Source organism: Aythya fuligula, chromosome 4 (genome assembly GCF_009819795.1).
Source record: "Aythya fuligula isolate bAytFul2 chromosome 4, bAytFul2.pri, whole genome shotgun sequence".
Classification (NCBI taxonomy): Eukaryota; Metazoa; Chordata; class Aves; order Anseriformes; family Anatidae; genus Aythya; species Aythya fuligula.
Genome location: NC_045562.1, coordinates 46695911 through 46715365, shown reverse-complemented (window position 1 = coordinate 46715365; position 19455 = coordinate 46695911).

Here is a 19455-nt window from a genome sequence, read left to right as displayed (position 1 = left end):
ATTCCCTTGGGACATTTTGTTTGAAGAGATGCAAGGACTGGAAGCCCCTCCGGTGGCACTGAGAAGTCACATCCTGTCCCCTGCTGCTTTCTGGGGGTGCTGGCGTGGGTTGCTCCTGCTGAAAGGAGCTGCAAGGCAGGATTGCTCTACACGGTAGCTTCATGTCCCAGGTGGCCGGGCCCTCGGTGCAGGTCGATCCCTTTGAGCTGGGGGTGCGTGGCCCGGGGAGGAGGATGACCCTGGCTCCTCTCGGGCACATCCCAGGTGCGTGCCCTTGGTGCCCCGCAGGGCTGAGGGTGCTGCAGTGTCCGGCTCGAGGGATGCAGTGATGGCAGCGAGAGGGGCGTGAACTGTGCATCAAAGAAACAAAGCTGGAGGTGCTTGCTCTCATCTGCCGTGTCGCTGCTTCATGATGCTGAGGAACCGATTCGCATGCTGCAAGGTAATCCCTGATCTTCTCTTTGTGTTTGGTGGCTTGGCAAATTCCAGCATTTACTTTTTTGAAAGTTACACGGTTGCGTGAGTTGAAATAGTGGTTTGAGAAACGAGAAACTGCACAAGACAACTGCCCATGCCTGAGTCAATGAAAATTGTCCTGAGGAGCAGCCTCAGCCACTACAAAACCTGCTAGCGCCAGAGATCTCCAAAGAAGGGCGATCCCCTCCATGCTTCCAGACCTCAGCAGCCAGCAGTCAGACCTTCGTTTTGCTCTACAAGGTAGGCTTGTAACAGACAGCAAGGGGCCCAGTATTGGCCTGCCCGCGGGCTCAATCCCTCTGCCGCTGACCTGGTCACTGTGGCCTGGTCCCCAAAACGGGGTGTGGAGCTGCTTCCTGAGGCCCACCAACATGGGACTGAGCCTCCATTTTCAGTTGCTGGAGATGCAGCACTGGGTCTTTGTCCAGGCTTCAGAAACACGGAGCTCCTTTTTGGGACCCCAAAGCACAGCACCAGTCCTTGCTTTCAAGCTGTGAAAACATGGCGTTTAGTTTCCAGTTTTGGTCCCCAAAATGTAGCACTTAGCCTCCATATCAGAGTCCCAAAAATGCAGTACTAGACCTCCATTCTCAAGCATGAAAAATATCTGACTTGTTATTTTTCTGAGCCCCAAACCCACAGGACTTGTCTCCATTTTCAAAGACTTTTTTGTGTGCTTCAGAAAAGCCTGACTGTTTCTGAGCCTCCCAGCCAGCCACCTGAGCTTGTTTGCAGCTCCCAGAAGCACAGCCGTTAGTCTCCAGTTGTAAGCTCTGAAGATGAAGGCTTTAACTTTTTTTTTTTTTTTTTTTGGTGGGGGCAGGGGGCGGGAGGGGAAGCCCCAAAACCACAGGATTTAAGTCCCCATTTTCAACTGCTGAAAAAGCAAGGTTTAATCTAGTGAGCTTCCTAAAAAACTGACAGCCTCTTTGTGAATCCCCCAAACATCCAAAATACGTCATTTGTGGGGCCCAAAGAGCTGGCTTATGGGGTCCAAAACTGTAGTAATTAGTCTCCCTTTTCAAGTTCTGAAAACGAAGGACTTAATTTCTTTTTGGAGCCACAACCCCATGGGACTTCAGCCTCCGTTTTTCACTCTGAAAACACAGCGCCCAGTCTCTTTGCAAGCCCAAACCCACTGGCTGGGGCTGCTGTTCCCAGCCCCTAGCTGTGACGTTCAGCAAGCAGTGGGGGCAGGCACCTCACCTGCAGCCCCATGCGCGGTGTCAGGCTGTGAGACTGGTGGGCAGCCCCTGGGGAAAGGCTGTGCCCGTGTCACCGCGCACTGCTCTGCCGAGGCAGGGAGCCCCGGGGCTGCAGCCCCACAGGCTTCACTCCTCCACTGCCCAGTGGGCGCCCCGCTGCCAGCACCCCTGGGGAGGGGACAGGAGTTCCCACTCACCTCCTGCCCAGAGCCCCGGGAGCTCCCGCAGCCCGCAGTGAGCCCTGCTTGGCCCTGCACGGCTGCTGGAGGTGGGCAGTGAGTGGGGGGTCCAGGCCAGTACGGCCGCTGGAATTAACAGTGACAATACAACAATTAGCCGGGTAACCTCCCCATCACAGCTGGGGTGGGGCCACAGACATGCTGCCCCCAAAAAGACAGAACTGTGGAAATGGGAACAGCATCCAGAGCAACCCTCAGACAATAATAATAAATAAAGCAATATTTAAATAAAGGAATAAAGCAAACAAGCAAACCCCCACCAGAATAAATCAAGGCTAGAGGAGTAAACAGCCTTCCCCTCAGCACACCCAAGGCCACCAACCTGTCGGTTTTAGCTGGGTGAAAGCAGCCCCACAACTGCCCCTATTTGTGTTTGCTCCCCATCACTTCTCTCAGGTGACTGACAAGACACCTGGCAGTTGGGAGGCAGATTTTCATGGAGAGTCCAGGCTTCCCCATGAGAAAAAAGGAAGTAAATCCAACCAGACCAATGTGTTCCCTCGGGGCCAGTGAAGCTGAAGTGCTGGCTCACTGCTGTGAGCAAACACAACCTGGTTCTGCTCCTACCTGCTCCTACCTGCTGCTCACCTGTCCTTGTAGGGTAGCTATCGGGGAAAATGTCACCTCGTGTCTCGGCCTGGTGCTGGCCTGCTGCAGGAGGACACGGCGCAGCCTCCAGGAGGAAGCTTCAGAGGGCATTGTGCTGCGCAAACAGCAGCTGCGTGTTGATAACGCTGAGGGCTTCTGGCAGCTGAATGAACAAAACAGCAAGGCGTTCTGGGCAGTCTTTCCTTGTCCTCCAGCAGAGCTCAGACACAATCATGCAGGTGATGAGCAATGACCATTCCCCAAATAACTTCTCTAGATCCAGCCCTAAATGTCACCCCAGTGGTTTGCAGTGAGTCCCTTGTGCCTGCAGAGGGCACATCTGCCTTTCTGACCTGATCTGATCTGTACCAGTCTGATGCCCTCCACAGACTCACCCTCTTCATGATGAACGCAGCTCCCTGGAGACACCTGTCTTGCCTCCAGCTTCCTCCTTTCCCCCATGCCCCACCCCTTCCCCACAGCAGCGGACCTTCCTCTGAGCCTTAGAAGCTAAAACTGGCTGAGATGGGGCTGGGTACGCAGCAGGGTCACTGCCCTGTGGGAGAGCTCAGCTTCTGCTGCCAGAGCTGGCCTCAGACGGTGATGCAGGCACTGTGTGGTCTCTCTGTGTGGGTGAAAGCCACATGGCCCGGGGGACTTGGGATCACCATCAGGAGGAGCCTGACACAGGCCTTGTAAGGATCTTGCTGCTAAGGAGATGCTCAGGGAAGACAAAGAGACCCAAGAACAGGCATCTGGTACTGCAAAAAGCACCAAAAAACACACACTGGGACCGAGCCACCAAGGCATACACTGGGGACTGGGGCCAACTGAGGTACTTGGTAGCTTTGGGCACCTCTGAGGCCGACATATCAGATCTAGAAAGGTTTACAAAACCCACAAGGATGGAGAATGCACAAGCTCCCCAGGCAAGCTGTCCCCCTGCCTGGCTGGCCTCATAACAAAGCGCGGTCCCCTGATGTCCAGCCATTGCCCAAACGCGATGTTGTACAACCCATGAGCAGCTCCGAGGCACCCGGCAGCAGGGGGCAGTGCGTGTGCCTGAGGAGTGCACAGCTGGCTCCTGGCTTTTATCAGCCACCCCCTTACCTCCTGCTGCCAAGCCTTTCTGCAGGTGGTGCTGCTGATCGGCTGCGAGTACCCCCTGGCCCCAGCCTTAGAGCCAGCAAGCAGCCAAAGTGGAGGGTGAAGGACCACAGGCTGTATATCCTGTTCCCTACAGCCTCCCTGAGTTTCTCTACCCCCATCATGTGGCAGGAAACACACTGGCACTGGCACGTTCTGCTCTTTGAAACTCCTTTTCTCCACCAAGGCATCTCTGCAAGCTCTGGGTGCTACTTGCTGCACTTCTGCAGCACCAGCAAAGCCTTGTCTGAAGGAAGCGTCCGAAGCCCGAGACGGGCGGGTGCTCTGCCAGCAGCTGAGGGTAGCGGCAGTGGGAGGACCCCGCAGGAACACACTGAGCCTCCTGTCGCAGCTCTGCCCCGATATCAGCCCACGCAGAGGAGCGGAGCTGACAGGAGGGCAGAAATGAGAGAACACGTGTTTGCTGGGTTGTTAAATCCAGAAACTAAGTCAGCATTCCTGAAAGACTGAGCTCATAGCCTGTCTGGGATTTGCTTCCCCACCCCTGAGGCTCTCTCTGGTTTTCTGTTTCAATTGTCTGAACACTGAAGAGAAAATGAGATAAGGTGGGACATATGGATTTCTCTCCTTTTTTTTTTCTTTCCAAGTATGTATGTCAGCAAGTGGCTGTTTTTCCTCCTTAGTTGTTCACTAACGTTGCTTTGCAGCAAAGCCCCGGTGACAACTGCTGTCCATTCACAGTGCATGGGACAGAAAGATGCATGAGAGAAGGAGGGAGGAAGCCACTTCTTTCCTGCAGGCCAGAAGCAAACTGTGAGCAAATGAAAAACATCTTTTGAACCAACTCCACCTGCTGCTTCTTGGCACAGGCTCACCTGAGAGACTTGTGGTGCCTGTAACTGAGAGCTGCTGGCTTGACGTGTCTGGGGTCTTTATTTTAGCATCTCTGATACGGCTTCTCTGCTAAAGGTTTAGCCTTTTGTGGCACAAGTAGTAATTTCTGGGCTCTCTTAGCTCCTTTTCACCCCAGCTGTTCAAGTTCTCCCTTGCTCAGTTGGAGTATCCTGTTTTTAAAACAAATGTTCAAATGTTGTTGGCACTTCATATTGATGTTGCTCTTTAAGTTGTTTGTGTTTTTTTTAAATCAATTAAGATCAGATTGCCATTTATTAGATAGCAACAACTCTCTCTCCCCTTCCCAATGCGATTTCTGCAGAGAGAAACCTGAAATAAAAAAGGCCATGAAGATGAAATGCCTGTCCACAAAGAAATGGTCTCTGCACTGGGACCACAGAAGACATTTGAGGCCTAGGTGGGCAAAGCAGCGCTGCTGTCGGCACCTCCCCTGCAGCTAAGCAGAGCATTTCAATTTCCAAAGCAGTCAAACAGCAATAAAAGTCCCCCTGCATGTGCTACAAGTCTTTCAGTGCTAAATGCATATTAAATCACCCGACTTGTCATGTTTCCTCTAATGAAGAATTAGCATTAGTGTCACATCTTGTTAATGCAATATAAAAATCATTCTGCAAATATATATGTTACAAGCTCAATTTCTGTATGTTGCTATACTGAATAATGGAGGAGGGAACAGCAAATTTCAATTACCCTTACGCTACCACGGAGCACAATCATTGCAGTGCCTCAGTCGCCCTACGTTCCTGGGGGAACTCTGCAGGGAAAGACAGAGTATCTAAAATAATGTAATCTTGGCATCATGGTTATTCTTTTTAAGGATCTGTTTCTCACTGATACCTTTTATTGAGGTAATTACTCTGTAATTACCCTGGCAAGCCACACTCACAGTGTGCTAGGCACAGGCACGGAAACTTGTGGCTTTAGCTTTCAAGCAAGCTTCACCCGCAGATCTGACCAAAAATGAACATTGGCTTTTCCTGTCTCTAAGTGCGTAGCTCCGCACAGCCTTAAGAGCAGCCTCCCCAGCGGTGGTGCAGAGAAGCAGCTCACTCTTCCTTCAAAATACCCTGCCTAGGACGACCACTGGAGGCTGCCCCAAACCTGCATACAGCCAAAAGCAGACGTCACTTCTGTTTGGGTAGTTGATCCTGCGTGCCATCTGCATCAGCTCACATGCTTTCCACTGCAAATTTTTCCACAGATAATCACCCACATGATTTCCGTCTAGCAAGGTGTTTTACTCTGCTTTCCTCTCTGTACAAGAAGCGTGTGAGCTTGACAAAACAGTGGAGAAACTTTTTTCTTGCAGCCTTTGGTTGCTAGGTCCACACAGCCCCAGCCTGCATTCACTGACTACCGCTGAACCAAAATGCTCTTCCTTTCCACCCTGACACCCAACTGAGCTCGCTTTCAGGAATTCACTCACCCTCCCCTGCTGATCTCCCTGCAGGTCAGTGATCTGCTAAGGTACATCTGGTGTGAAACCTTCCTATCAACTATCAATTATTATTTATTAATTGTTCACTTTTAGTTCTCTGAAGTCTTGTAAGCCAGCTACATGCAGTCTTCTTTTATGCTAAATAAGACTCAGATTTATTTCAATTTTCACAGCCCCAGCCTTCTACAGTGATCTTTCCCCTCTAAGTCAGGACCAAAGCAAAACAGTTTTCCTTCAGTATAAAGCAGAAAATAGCAGTCTGAGAGAAGCCTTAAAAAAGAGAAGTGAATGTCATTCTCCCATATTTAGAACAGGATGAGGATTCAAAAAAAAAAAAATCTAAAGCTTGTAAAAAAACAAATACCTCCTGCCCCTCAGGGGGATATTTTGGTACAACCCCTGCTGATGCATGTGATAATACAAATATTTTCCTACAAAAATGCATTACAACAACTACGATGTCATCGTAGTTCAATCAGAAAGGCCCAAGGGTGGATAAAATGGTTTAGGGAATGATTAACTTTGCTGTGTTGATTGAAGTTCATTTTTGCCTCAGTTTCAACAAAAATCAAAAAGCTTTTCCTAAAGCCAGGCAGAAACTTGAAATCAGGGGAACTGGGGACATCCAGCCTTGCATGCTTGTTCCCATGCTCATCCTACTGATCCTTTTTGTGCTGGCTACAGGTACTTGTACCTGTTGAAAACAACCAGCTGCATTTCTAGTGGCTGCTTTACTCATGCAAAGCATTCTTTTTGTCCACATGGCAGGGCAGAAGAGGTGAAAGTTTAAAAGTGGATGAACATTTCGCAGAGAAAGATGCACGAATACAGTAAAATGAAATGGTGCCTGAGCAGGAAGAAATTTTGCCATGTGATACAAACACTTCTCTTTGGAAACAGACCTTACATAACAAAATTTGATCTTTGAGCATCTTCAAAATACAGTAAGAGTATAGGACCAGAGGATTTTTTTTCTTTATTGCTAGAAAAGAGTCAGATAAATTCTAAAAAATAAATCCGAGCTCACATTAGTGCTTCCTCAAAATAAGCGTGGCAGTGCTGTTAACTCCAAGGGCTCCGATACCTATTAAGACCCACGTAATTTCCAAGTTTGCATACTGAATGGTACTAACTAACATTTTAAAGTTCCTGGGAGGAGAGCTGCCATTACACTGCCCTTTCCCCAAGAAAAACAAAGTATTGGTGTTACGCACATGAAAATTCAAGCTTAGGCTTGGGAATTTTGAGCTGACATGGATAATAAGTGCGGTGCATCTCAGGACCTTCTCAAAATGTAATTGTGATGCTGCTTGTTGTGCTATGTTGGCAGCTGCCTCCAGATGCTGCAGTCAGCTTCCCTTAGCTTTTCCTGCAGGAGGACCTTTTCCAAGTCCACATTTGAAGAAGTAATAGGGACCCTGAAGGCTTTCTCACAGAAATGATTGGGATGAGGCAAGGGTAGCTCTTCTGTTTCCTGACCACGTGATGTATTAGTACCAAAACAATGGTTTCTCATTATTCCACTGGAATTAATTCAAATATTTGCTTCACATGTAAAATTGCATCTTTCATAATACAGTTATTGACACGATGTTCATAGTCATGGAATGGGAAAATTCTCATGATACAGAAAAATGTCACATTGTTCATCTTGTTCTTCACATTTTAGACCTCAACAAACTCCAAAATGCAGGTGAATTCTGCATTTTATAATGCTTAATACCAAGACGAAAAAATGCAAAGCTTGAACAGCTGCTACTATAGAAGCAATACCTGTGCACACCTACAGAAGTTCCTATGTTCATTACAGTCAGCCTGCAGAAGAGAAACAGAAGTTGGAGACTGGTTTGAGGTAGACCAGCAAAAACTTTGGAGCTGGGGAACAGAGGATGGGATGCAGCAACAGCCTTCTTTCTCCTTTTCCCTCTGAAAGGTTCTCTACAGAAGTTCGGTACAGGTGAGAGCAAACTCACCATACTTTTGTGCTGTATGCTTTTCTGAGCACAGTTCAACTGACACTGAGTATGCCATTTAATTGAGACTAGTTTGTGAGATTTTCATTGAGATTATTTCTGCAGATCTTCTTGTGTCACGTTGACTTCTGAGATGAAGCTGGTAAATGCAGTGACATTGTTCTGCCATCACTTCTGTGTTTTAGTTAACTTTTGAAGAATTCCAAACCCGCAGCGTGAAGTCTATAAGCTCTTGAGTGTTACTTCAGAAGATGTACAACACCACATCAATTTAAGGAAGCCTTTAATGAGACTGCAAACTGAAACAATTACTCGAGATTATGGTTTACCCTGAGTACGCCTGAACTCAGAGTGGGTATGTCCCCATGGAACTCAATGGGTTTCTTCTCCACCTTCACTGGAAAAGTGACAGGACGTCTGGTCTTAAGTCTGCAGCACATCTTGTTTTCCTTGTTCTCTCAAAGACAGCCTCGATCGTGCCATGGTTCAGACACAGTAGCGCCACCATAAATAAGGCATACAGACCTGATATTGAGCAAACCTCTGGCAGATGACATCATTTGTGCTGTGCACATAGGAGAATAAAAAATGCCTCCAAGTACAAAACACCCTCTGGATAAAACTCATCCCTTCAGAAGGGCTCAAATGCTATTGTTGTCAATCAAGGATACAGCTACCCTGCTACCCACTTCTGTTAGTGGTACTAACCTGAACTATTCAATAAACATAAGGGTAGGGGAGCTTTCATGGATGACCAGTCAAAAACTTTCCTGGGAGCTGTGCTATGGCCATTACTTGCTATAGCCTTGTGTGTCCTAAACCTCACTCCTTTTTGTGTTCCTGACAGAGGTTAATAGTGCAGGATAGGATGGTGCAGGTTTCTAGCTTTGGCACACTGCTTGGGGTAATCAGTGACAGACTGATCCAGCTCTTGAGGAAAACAAAGTATGCACAGCTGCTGCAGTATCTGTAGACCTTCCAGGAACTGACTAATGTGCCAGAGTGATAAATTATCCTTTGGCATCTTCCAAGTCCCCTTCCTCCTTCAAGAGTCTGAAGTGATTGCACGTGATCAGTCAGCTGGACTGCCACACCAGAAATCCTTTGGAAGTTTTACATATAAAGGCATCTATACCCGTACACAGCCTTCGTGTGATGTGCATACATTCTCCCATGGAACTCTCCATCAGGCTCAGACTTTCATAAGGAAGTTGGCTTTGCTAAAACCATTATGCTAAATTCAGGTGACCTGGGGCAAACACTTCTTGCCTGCTTTCATGAGAGTGGCTTCCTGTAGCTGAAAAGAGAATCTTTTCAGGGTAATCTAAAACAGCCCTGGACCTGAACTCATTAAAAAAGCACAGTGCACTGCGGTTGGATATCTTAAAGAACTTCAGAAACAAGGCCTTCATCTGAACCTAAGAGCATCAGCTAGAGTTACAGCTCTGCTTTTTGACGGGATCTGCTTAAACCATCCCATGTCAAGTTGTAACAGGGGCCACCAGCCTTCAGTTTCCGACAAGCAGTTAACTCTAGAAAACTTACTTCAAACTGCAGTCCTTTAGTAAATCTGGTTTAAAAAAAAAGAGAGAGAGAGATGAAAAACCTCCAAGAAGTCAGTCTGACAGGTTTTTATTTCTTTGGAGCATGATTTTTTCACTGTAGAGCTGTGAGTTCCATTGAACTAATTAAAATAATCTATTAGCCTACCACCACCGTCAATCACCCCCCAACCAAAAAAAAAAAAAAAAAAAAAAAAAAAAAAGAATTAAAAGGAATTAAAAGAATTGAACAGTTGAATTGTAATGGACAAACATCTCAAGCTCCACACACCAGGAATTTGGTCAAAAAAACAAGGAAGGGGTGAACATGGGCTAATGGTGTCAGAGTGATTTTTTGTAAGAATTCTTCCAGTATCAGATAGAAGTTACTACCAGATGACTGTTTCTACCTTGCAACTGTGGTTGTTTTTTTCTCAGGGCAGTTTAACACTTCTAAGGGCTACATGGCCCAGTTGCTGAAAATCTGTGGAGGACATAGCTGAAAGTCATTTAGTGGTACTATCACATTTCTCCTGTTTACTGTCATTCATTTTGCAAAGCTCTTTAAGTGTAAAATTGCAACACTAGCTGCTTTCTCATTACGTATCAGAATAAACAAATGCTTATTTAAACATGTCTCTTCAGGCAGTTGCTGATCCCTATCTTACCAAATGCTGTGGTCTAGGCAAAATGTGCTTAAAAGTTATCCAAGGCTGATTCTGCCAAATACAGACTGTGGCTGCCTGCAAGGTAAAAGCATGTTATAAAATGTTAACAGCCCCTCAGCAGCTGTACAGCATTAAGGAAATATGATGCAACACTGGAGCAGTGGAAATAGTAAAATTTCATCCAATCCCATTTTTCTAGTTGTGTTTTATCAGCGAGCCACCTAAAACCTGGATTCTTTTCCAATAAAACCGACTAAAATTAAATTTGAGTATCACTTCGCATATTACCACCTTCGTGCTGATAAGCTCCAGTCACAGATTTTACCAGTCCTGGTGGAAGCAATTAGAAACAAGACTTCAAGAAAAGTTTTAGGATTGTCCTGATACCTTTTCACATAACAAAAAGAGATGGTGGTCCTTATAAAGAGACCTACGAGTTTTAAAATGGAAGATAGAATGGGACTATGTAGTGTCAAGCACACAGTAATGAATGACTCTGTCTAGTATAAATCAAGGAAGATGGAAGTAAAGTAAAAACAGGCTGCACTTTTGCCATTGCCACGCAGAGCAGCTTTCCAGCAGTTGCTGCTGATGCAGGTGGTTTTTCATTTCTCACATATTGGCCAAGCTGCAAGACCAATCTTTTCAAGCTGTCATTTCTGTATGGCAACTTCCTCTTCAGCTTGGGTATTTCTGTTCTCAAATTGTCTGAAAACCGTCATTGCAGGGAGCCTCTTCACTGCCTGTTTGTGTCTGTTTCTGACCTTATGCCTCTGTATTAGTTCAGTTGCTGGTACTGTGATCATTACCATGGGAAGCTGAGGCTAAAGGTCGTAAAGGAGCTCTATCCAATAGTCTGCTCTATAAAGCCCATAAATCTGACAGCCTATCACAGAGATGAAATACCTGTTACGGCGGTGAGAAAGGCAAGCATGCTGGTACTGTTCTTTCTACTGCCACAGCTGTAATAAGAGGTCATGAAGGTTTCCACAGCATCACGCTTTGTGGTTTGGCATGATTTTCTGTCTCTGCAGGAGGGCTTAAGACAGATTCATCTCATATTTGCTGGTGATCTTATGACATTCTACAAAACACTAGAGCAGCAGCAGACAAGGTGAATACTGGCTTTTCATCTATCCAGTTCCAAACCCAGTTAGGATTTCATGGAAAGCAGTCAGCTAGTTGATTTAAATCTGTATGCGGTGCACAACCTTGCCACCACGATGTGGAAACAGATGAGAGAAAACAGAGACTGTGATGCTTTGTCTGAATTTCCCTGCTTGAGCCTTCTGTAGCACGCTATCAGCACGGACTCCTGGCAGGTGGCTGTAGCAACCAGGAAGAGAAAGAGGCAGCGTCTCAGGCTGGCAGCAGGTGGTGTCACTTCCCTAGAAAAAACGCACTGGAAGTGGAATATAATGAAATGCATCTAACAGAGAAGCAGCCAGCTGGCAGGCTCCACAATTCTCCCAGGTCCAGACTCCAGTTTCTCTTCTAAGAGAGCTGCTACCAAGAAGATGTGCACATCCTGCATCGCAGCAAGCCAATTACAGAGCTCACGCATGCCACACTTCAGATAAGAAAACTCACCGGTACTGTTATGGTTTGCCAACTCTGCCAAAAGAAACCAAAGCAATTACTTAGAAACCAGGGGAGAGGAAGGATGTCTTGCCACAGCCTCAACAGAACTCCACATAAGCAATTTGCCATCTCTAGCTAAATGCTATTTTTAAAATGATAGAAATGAACTGCTAAAAGTAATTCTACAACAGCAGGCAGTCCAGTTCAACTCTGCTTTTGCTACTTCCTTAACCCCTATTTGAGAGAACAGCTTGTTTGTTGCTCCAGGAAACTTTGTCCATAAGCCAGAGACAGCCAGGCAGCTCCCAGCTCCACTTGCCCAGTGCCATTTCCCACTCTTCTGTGGTCCAGCAGCAGATTCTGCCTGGTTGCACAGCCTGCCACTATGCAGGCCCCACACGTGTGCACTGGGAATTGCCTCCAGCATCCCTGCAACACAGGAGGGGAGTACAGCCAGGCACTACCCAGCCGTACGGTTCATCTCCTTTCTGACATTTCTGCGTATGGGGCCGTGCTTACAAGGCGTGTGGCCTGCAAGCCCCACATAGCATTCAAGGAAATATTCTCAGCTGAAGTGTGAGACAACTTGCTGGTGCAGGTGCCTGCTTTGAAATACTTCAGTGCCAGAAAGTTGCTTTGGAGGGAAGACATCTTTGTGGCCATACTTCAGGTACAGGGCTTAACCCACAGCTGCTTGTTCAAGCACCTGCCTTTCTCAGTTCAGTGTCCCTTGAATTCAACTGTGGAACCATTACAGGTGCTTCTTAATCAAAGCTGTCTCCGCTAAGTTCCCCATGCCCCAGCTTTGTGAAAGTCACCTTCCTTTGTACCAAGGACTTCTGTATTTAACTGAACAGTTGGGTTAGTAATACAAAATCATGCATTTGTGTAATTAGTGATAGGTTTCTCTTCATGGGTCAGGCCGTCACCTTGACAAAAACCCTTCATTTCAAGGAACAGATTAAAAGAAACAACTGACTTGAAGTTTTCTTGTCTCGACAGCAGGTGGAGAGAATAGGTTTACACCACCCACCTACATTTTCTTGTTGCAGTCTAAGCCTATATCACCCCTGTGACCTGCACTGAGTGCAATTTGCATTTCTCCCTATGTGCTCTCCCTGTGGGGCAGCAGCTTTGGCCATCAGCGCTGTCACTTAACTTCAAATCTGAGAACCAGACACGAGATTTTTAAACTCAGAAAGGAGATGGGAAGAGGAGCTTTGCGCTCAGCTGCAGAGAAAACAAATGGCCACTTTTTTAAAAAAAAGTTCACAGCAAGTTTCAGATTACTTCAAAAATCTTCCACTCCTGCTTCTTTATCTCCTTTCCCTCCCTTGTTCATTAACAGGTTTAACTGTTTTTCCAGTAACAGAAACATGGATAGTTATATTCACCTTCTCTACAGTAAACTCTGCTTTCAGTCAGTTGCAAAGCAATGTCAAATAAGCAATTAACCTGATTATCAGAGAACAAGGTACCGTTCCCTGTTTCATTCCTGAATTGACTTAGCACTAAGTGTTACAGAGCTTAACAACTGTGTAAATATGACCGCAGCGCACCCAGGGAATGACTTCAATAGAGAGCAAGCTTCTGCAGGGAGCTTACAGGTGTGAAACACAGTTAGCTAACAAACTTTGAGGAGAAATATTGTCCTTAAGAAATAGATTTGACAGTAAGTAAACAAATACCAGAGCTCCCCCAGCCCTTTACCACTCAGCTGTTGACAGACTGCGTGACCTTTCATAGAAAATTACCCCAAGATGTATCCTGCTTAGTGAATACACCAGAATGCAGGAAACTTTGGTCTTTAATGTCGAACGAGTCCAAATTCCCCCTTTCCCACACCATGAATACTTGGCAAAAACAAAGCCTGATGTCATTGTTGGGTGGGTGTCAGCAGCTTGTTCTCAGCGAGCCATTTGATAAGACGTAAAACTTCTGGTAAAGTTGCTACTGTTTGGGGTAGTATGTTCCTTCCTTGCAAGATGGGATCTGGGAATTTATCACCCAGAAAACCAGAGAATTATTCTGCCTAGTGAATACTTTTGCTCTTTGCAGGCTAGCATCTGGATTGAGTTATCACTTAAACCAGACAGCTTCACAGTTTCTGTCTAGGAAAACATCAAACAATTACCAGACTGATGCATTTTACAATCCCAAACCGAGTGGACTTTTGTGCAAAACATTCTCTGAATTGTATGAGAATATCCCAGGTAACTTTTAAATGGACAATATTGGTCATCTTCCCCCAAAATTTTATTTCAAGCAAGTCATCTGGTTTTTATACCTTTGCTAGGGAAAATACAGTCTAAGTGAAACAGCCCATCAGCACATGTATGTCCGTTCTCTAATTCTTACCAGGTTTCTCAACCAGATGACTCACCAAGCTCACGTATACAGCTTTACAATGCAATAAGCTAAGGGACTAACTATAGAAACAGTGATACTGCCCTGAACAAAGCAGCAAATTAAAAAGCTTTCAACATCTAAGCAGTAATGGGATAAAGACTTGCTGTAAACTCTTTAGAGATTCATTTTGCATATCCTAGCTAACAAAATGGGCTGACAATCTATTGAGCATTGAATTCCTCACTGACAATAGCATTTAAAGTCATTTTTTTAAGTACAGTAGTACCTTGCACTTTGTAGCAAGCAAGGATCTGTCTCTCAGGCCTTTTACTCTTGTTACATACTGCAAATGAAAGACAGGCTGAAGCCTGACACATCAGGTTGAAGGAGCAGCAAGAGCAGATTGCTCTAAGGAAGGCAAGCCAGGGTTTCTCACTACCACACAGCAGCCAGGGCCATGCCATCAGCATCAATGGGCAATATCAGTTATTAAGTAAAACAAGCACAACCAAATCAATGATAACAGCTGCAGTCACAACCTAGCCTTTAAAACAACCCCTACAGTGATGACAAAACTGTGGCACCCACCCAAAGAATCAGGAAAAGAGGACCAAACACCACACACACAACCAGTGTAACAATACAGGAGAAAAAAAAAATACACAAGTACGAGCTTAAAAAGGGCTTGTGAGCCAACGTGCAGAGAGAGGGTGGATGGTGGGTGCTGCAGATATGGCCGATCAGGGGAATTAGGGTCTGTCATTACCCTCAGCACCCTAATGCCTTTCACGCCTGTCACTTTGTGCAAGGTCTTTTACATACCCACAGGAACTGAAATACAGAAGTGTGAGCTTGAATGAAGCACCCTGACCAGTATGAACACCTGCTGTGCCCGCAGTCGCTGTGATCCAAAGAGCTCTAAAGTATGCTGCTGGCTGCTGCTGTGCCGCGCCCTTCGACTGCCTTCAGAAAGGGAATCCCCAAAACGCAGCAGACTGCCCTTGCCTTGTAACGGAGCCATACTCCAGGAAAGAAGCAGCCGGATTACTGACTGGATTGCAGTCCAGAATGAAAAAAAGATTTTTCCCTGTGGGACACGGAGATATTTTTTAATGCCTGTTGTCTTTCTACCTCCTCTTAGTAACCCATGGTTTCCTGGAAGAAAATAAAATTAAAAAAAAAAAAAAAAGATGAAAATGTCATAATGTGCCTTTGGATCTTCATTAGGCTGCTGCATTTAGAGAGAGATTATTCCAAAGCACCTCAGAGGACTGGGACATTCAGTTTCTCTAAGTTTAATTGAGTAGTCAAATCCCAAGCTACCTTTGAAAATTTTATCTTTAATGCATGGTTCACACACAGGTGACTCTCAGCTACAAAAATAGTAACACTTTCTCAGTTTATAAAAAGTTACTCTATTGAAAACTCAGACATGATCTCCTGGGGTGGGAAACGAAGCACAATTTCATGTGAAAGAAAAGATCTAGGTAAAGACTAGCAAAAATTGCACTAATCAGAGCACAGCAACTGTGGACCTCTATTTGCACTCCACAAGCGTAATATGTTCCTGTAAAATTCAGATCTCATTCATGAACATCCTCTTCTGGTGCACAGATTCCATCACAAGAACACGGCAAAAACATTTATGAGCTTTTATCATCTTGCTTCAGGTACGCAGAGGGTGTTTTTGCTCTTTCATCAGAGAAAGAAAGGTTTGCCTAACGTCCCAAAGCAAGAACAGAACAGTAATAACAATAAAAACAAATAAAACAGACACATGATGTTCTGCACCAAGATTTGCAGGTTCTTTTAAAGGAATATATGTCCTTTATTTCTGCTGCCTTAAAAGCAGAGCAGAGGTGATGGGGGGCATGATTTCTCTCTAGATCAGCCAAAGTGTGAGAAAGCTTGTGGAGCTGAAAGGCAAAAGGAGATTTGAACCGTCTGACTTTGCATGCTGGGAGTTCTCTCCCCTCAGAAGCAGCTGGCATAGCATGGATGGGTGTCCTTTTAACACATCCTAATTAATACATCCTAACTCAGTAGCAAGCATTAATGTCTCCTTGAGCACGGGAAAACCCTCCCAGGGAGGGTGTAACTACTGAGACAGCGCAAGGTGCAGTGCGACAGGGCTGCTGGCTGGGGGCACCTCTTCCTGGTTCAGCAGTTCGTAGCTGACGTGTTCTGGAGCAGCAGCTGTAACCACAGTTGTGCTTGCTGTGGAGTCCTCTCTGTTAAACCAAAGCTAGGCACACTCAGGTAGCCGTGTTCCTTTGTGACAATCAGTACCTACAGACTTCATCGTGCTGTTGTTGAGATACTGTCCCTCTACAGAAGGTAACAGCTATCCAAAAGTTAAATGCCCCGTACCAGCACTGAGGGACAGATGGATCAACATGTCAGTTCTGTACTTTCTGCTCTCACTGGATCCCAGAAATCCCCCTTCAGCTCTAATTTTACATAGGGGAATTTTTCTGTGCCTCTTACAATGTTCTTTCACTTCCTTTATTTTTTAAAGGAAATTACTCCCTGTCAATATTTAAGCAGTTTGATAGTGCCCTACTTAGCTCAAGCTGGCTGACAACTTTGCAACAAAGCATTATATTCATCAGAAAACACACCTAAATGGAACGAAACCTTTCTGCAGGAGTGTGTCTGTGATGGGAGGAAGAAGAATCTGCTCTTCATTGAAAGAAGATGTTTTGATCTTTGATTTGGGAACACTTCTGCACTTTGATTCATTATAAATGAGAGGTTATTAATAAACTAGAACCTGGACAAGGTATTTCGGTGTCACACAGTATTTTAGCAGTTCCCCTAAATGCTTTTATCCTCTTGCCCTAATCCAGTCTCTGAAGAAGCCAGTTGTGTACTAACTGCTAACTTAACTGCCTATCCATGCACAGTGTAAACACCCTCTCCTCATTATCTCTGTGCTCTCTCCCAGCTGACAGACAAAAGCGAAGACGTGCATACAGTCACTATGGCTGCATGCTTAATTGCTCTAAATGAGGAGACAAGCCCCTCCATCTGAATATATCACTCCCTCTTCACCCAAACTGAGTTTTAGGTGGAAACAAGCAAACAACAACAACAACAAAAGACATTGCAAGGAGCAGAAATTCTGCGCGGCCTCATCCACCAGTTTGTTGTGTCTTGTTTTGCTCTGTGGAGTCTGCCTAGGCCTATTCTGATTATACTTTACGCCATTTTCCGGCTAATTTCTCAAGGACAGAGTTTATTCCAATGCCAAATCATTGTCCCTAAGCTTTGTAACATAGTTCTGTATTCTAGGGGACGTGAATTTTCTGGCGTTGGCAGATATTTTAACCTTTCTAAAGGCTCAGAAGATGCTAGCAATGTAGGACATGGGAAGATTTTTTTTTTTGCAGTGGATCCTGTTCTGCCTGTGCAGAGTCAATTGTCAAGGACAATAGCTGTTGGCAGAGCATTAATATGACAGAATCGGGCGTACTGCCAAGGAAAGCAAACTCTTTTGTGGGTTTTGCAACGTTTTGCTGGCCCGTCAGTTTGAGATCACCATTGATGGCTGTCTGAAAACTGCCTTTCACCATTACTAGAAAAAAAAAAAGCTACTCAGCAAAACGTATAATGGGCTTCGCCAAACCCCCAGAGCAACAAAAGCAGGTTGGGTGGATTGTGTGTGTGTGTTTGAGTTTGTGTATGTCTTACAACAACAACCCTCTGTGCTGGAGAAGCTCTGCACATTAGGCAACAAAGGTTTACGCTCTGCAAAATGGAGGCTGGAGTGGCGTCCTCTTTACAGTGGCCTCTGAGAAAACTTGGGAGATGATGCTGATTGCAGGAAACAAAGAGGCTTTCAACTTTAGAGTTTTTGACTACAGGGCCATCTTTGTACTTGGAAATGTTACCCGTTTGTTGCTCCAGGGATCATGGGATAATCTAAATTAGCTTTAAGAAGCTGACTTGCTTTTGTACAAGAGATCCCCTCGCATTTAACAAACTAAATGGGCACTTGCAACTGAGGGCTGTGAAGTTTCAATTATTTCTTAAGATGGCTGAGGTAGGAAGAACCATGCTTATTGATTCTCACCCTGTCATTCATTCATGAGAAGTACGCATGAATGCTTGGAGAGAGGCAACCTACATGTCTGTAATGATTTTAATTCACAGAAAGAAGGAGCTATGTGGCTGTGCCTATGCCAAGTCGTCAGAGAGATCTGTGACTTACTTCATCTGATGTCAGACCCTGATATATAACGATGGCTCTTATCTCTAGACACTTGCCACTTCTACTGTTCCTTCACTTCTCAAAGTTTTGGTCTCCTACCTCTACATAAAGAACCTGCTTCCTCTTTCCTTACACCTGCACAGAAATAAAGTAAGCCAATTTAATGTTACTTTCATTTTTTTTTTCATTATTTTCACTCTTTCTGAGTCTTCTGGGGAAACCAGCCTCCTGGTGACACACAGGATCAGCTATGACTTTTTGTATTCCCCATCCTGGCAGCCGAACAGAGACTAAAAATCACGTTGTGTGATTTAACCACTGTCATCATTGGACAAGCTGCTTCCAAACGTGGAAAAGCATGTATTACAGAAGGTTTGAGCATGTCCCTGTACTTCTAGAAACCGCCTGAAATGACAGATGCAGACTGAGCATGTGAAGTGAAAGGATGTGTGCTCAGAGCCTCTTACCAGGAGTTCCCTGGGTTTGGTGGTGGCACGAGCTGCTGCAAGCTGCGTTCTGTGCAGTGAGGAAAAATACAAGAGATCATGTGCTGCAGAACATGAGATTTAAGTTGCTGATTCAGCAGAAAGTTGGTTTTCTTTCACCTCTTTCTAACTGCCCGGAGTTTCACAGAAAAAATGTTTTTAAGACAGCATTCAAGCATTTCCTTTTTGGCCAGAGCTTCCTGTTTTGCCTACGTGGTCTGTCTCTGTGCTTTGCACGTCCCCCTCCTTTCCCTTCCGTGTCTGGAACAGCTCTTGCTTTTTTGCACCTCTAGTGTCAACGTGTTCGGGGCATGAAGAGAATTGCAACTTCTTCTCCATCACCCAAAAATAGTTCTCTCAAGCATTGAATTCTTTGCATGGCTGAATATCAAGGTTGTTTCAAAGGCTGTTTTTTCTGTTTTGTTTTGTTTCATTTTGTTTTCCTGTAGCTTCCCGTGGATTTTACAATAATTTCATTGCCAAACCATTTTTCCAGATCCTGGATTCGATAAGGGAAAGGAATCCATAAAAAGAGCACTGGGACTAGGAAGTTTCTGAGTCTCTTGGGTACAGCTGCATAGGGAGACTTTGAGTTCAGGAAGCACAAAACATCCTTCACCCTTGCTTAAGGCAGTCTTCTGAAACGGGTGACTTGACTTTTAAAACAATGAAGTTT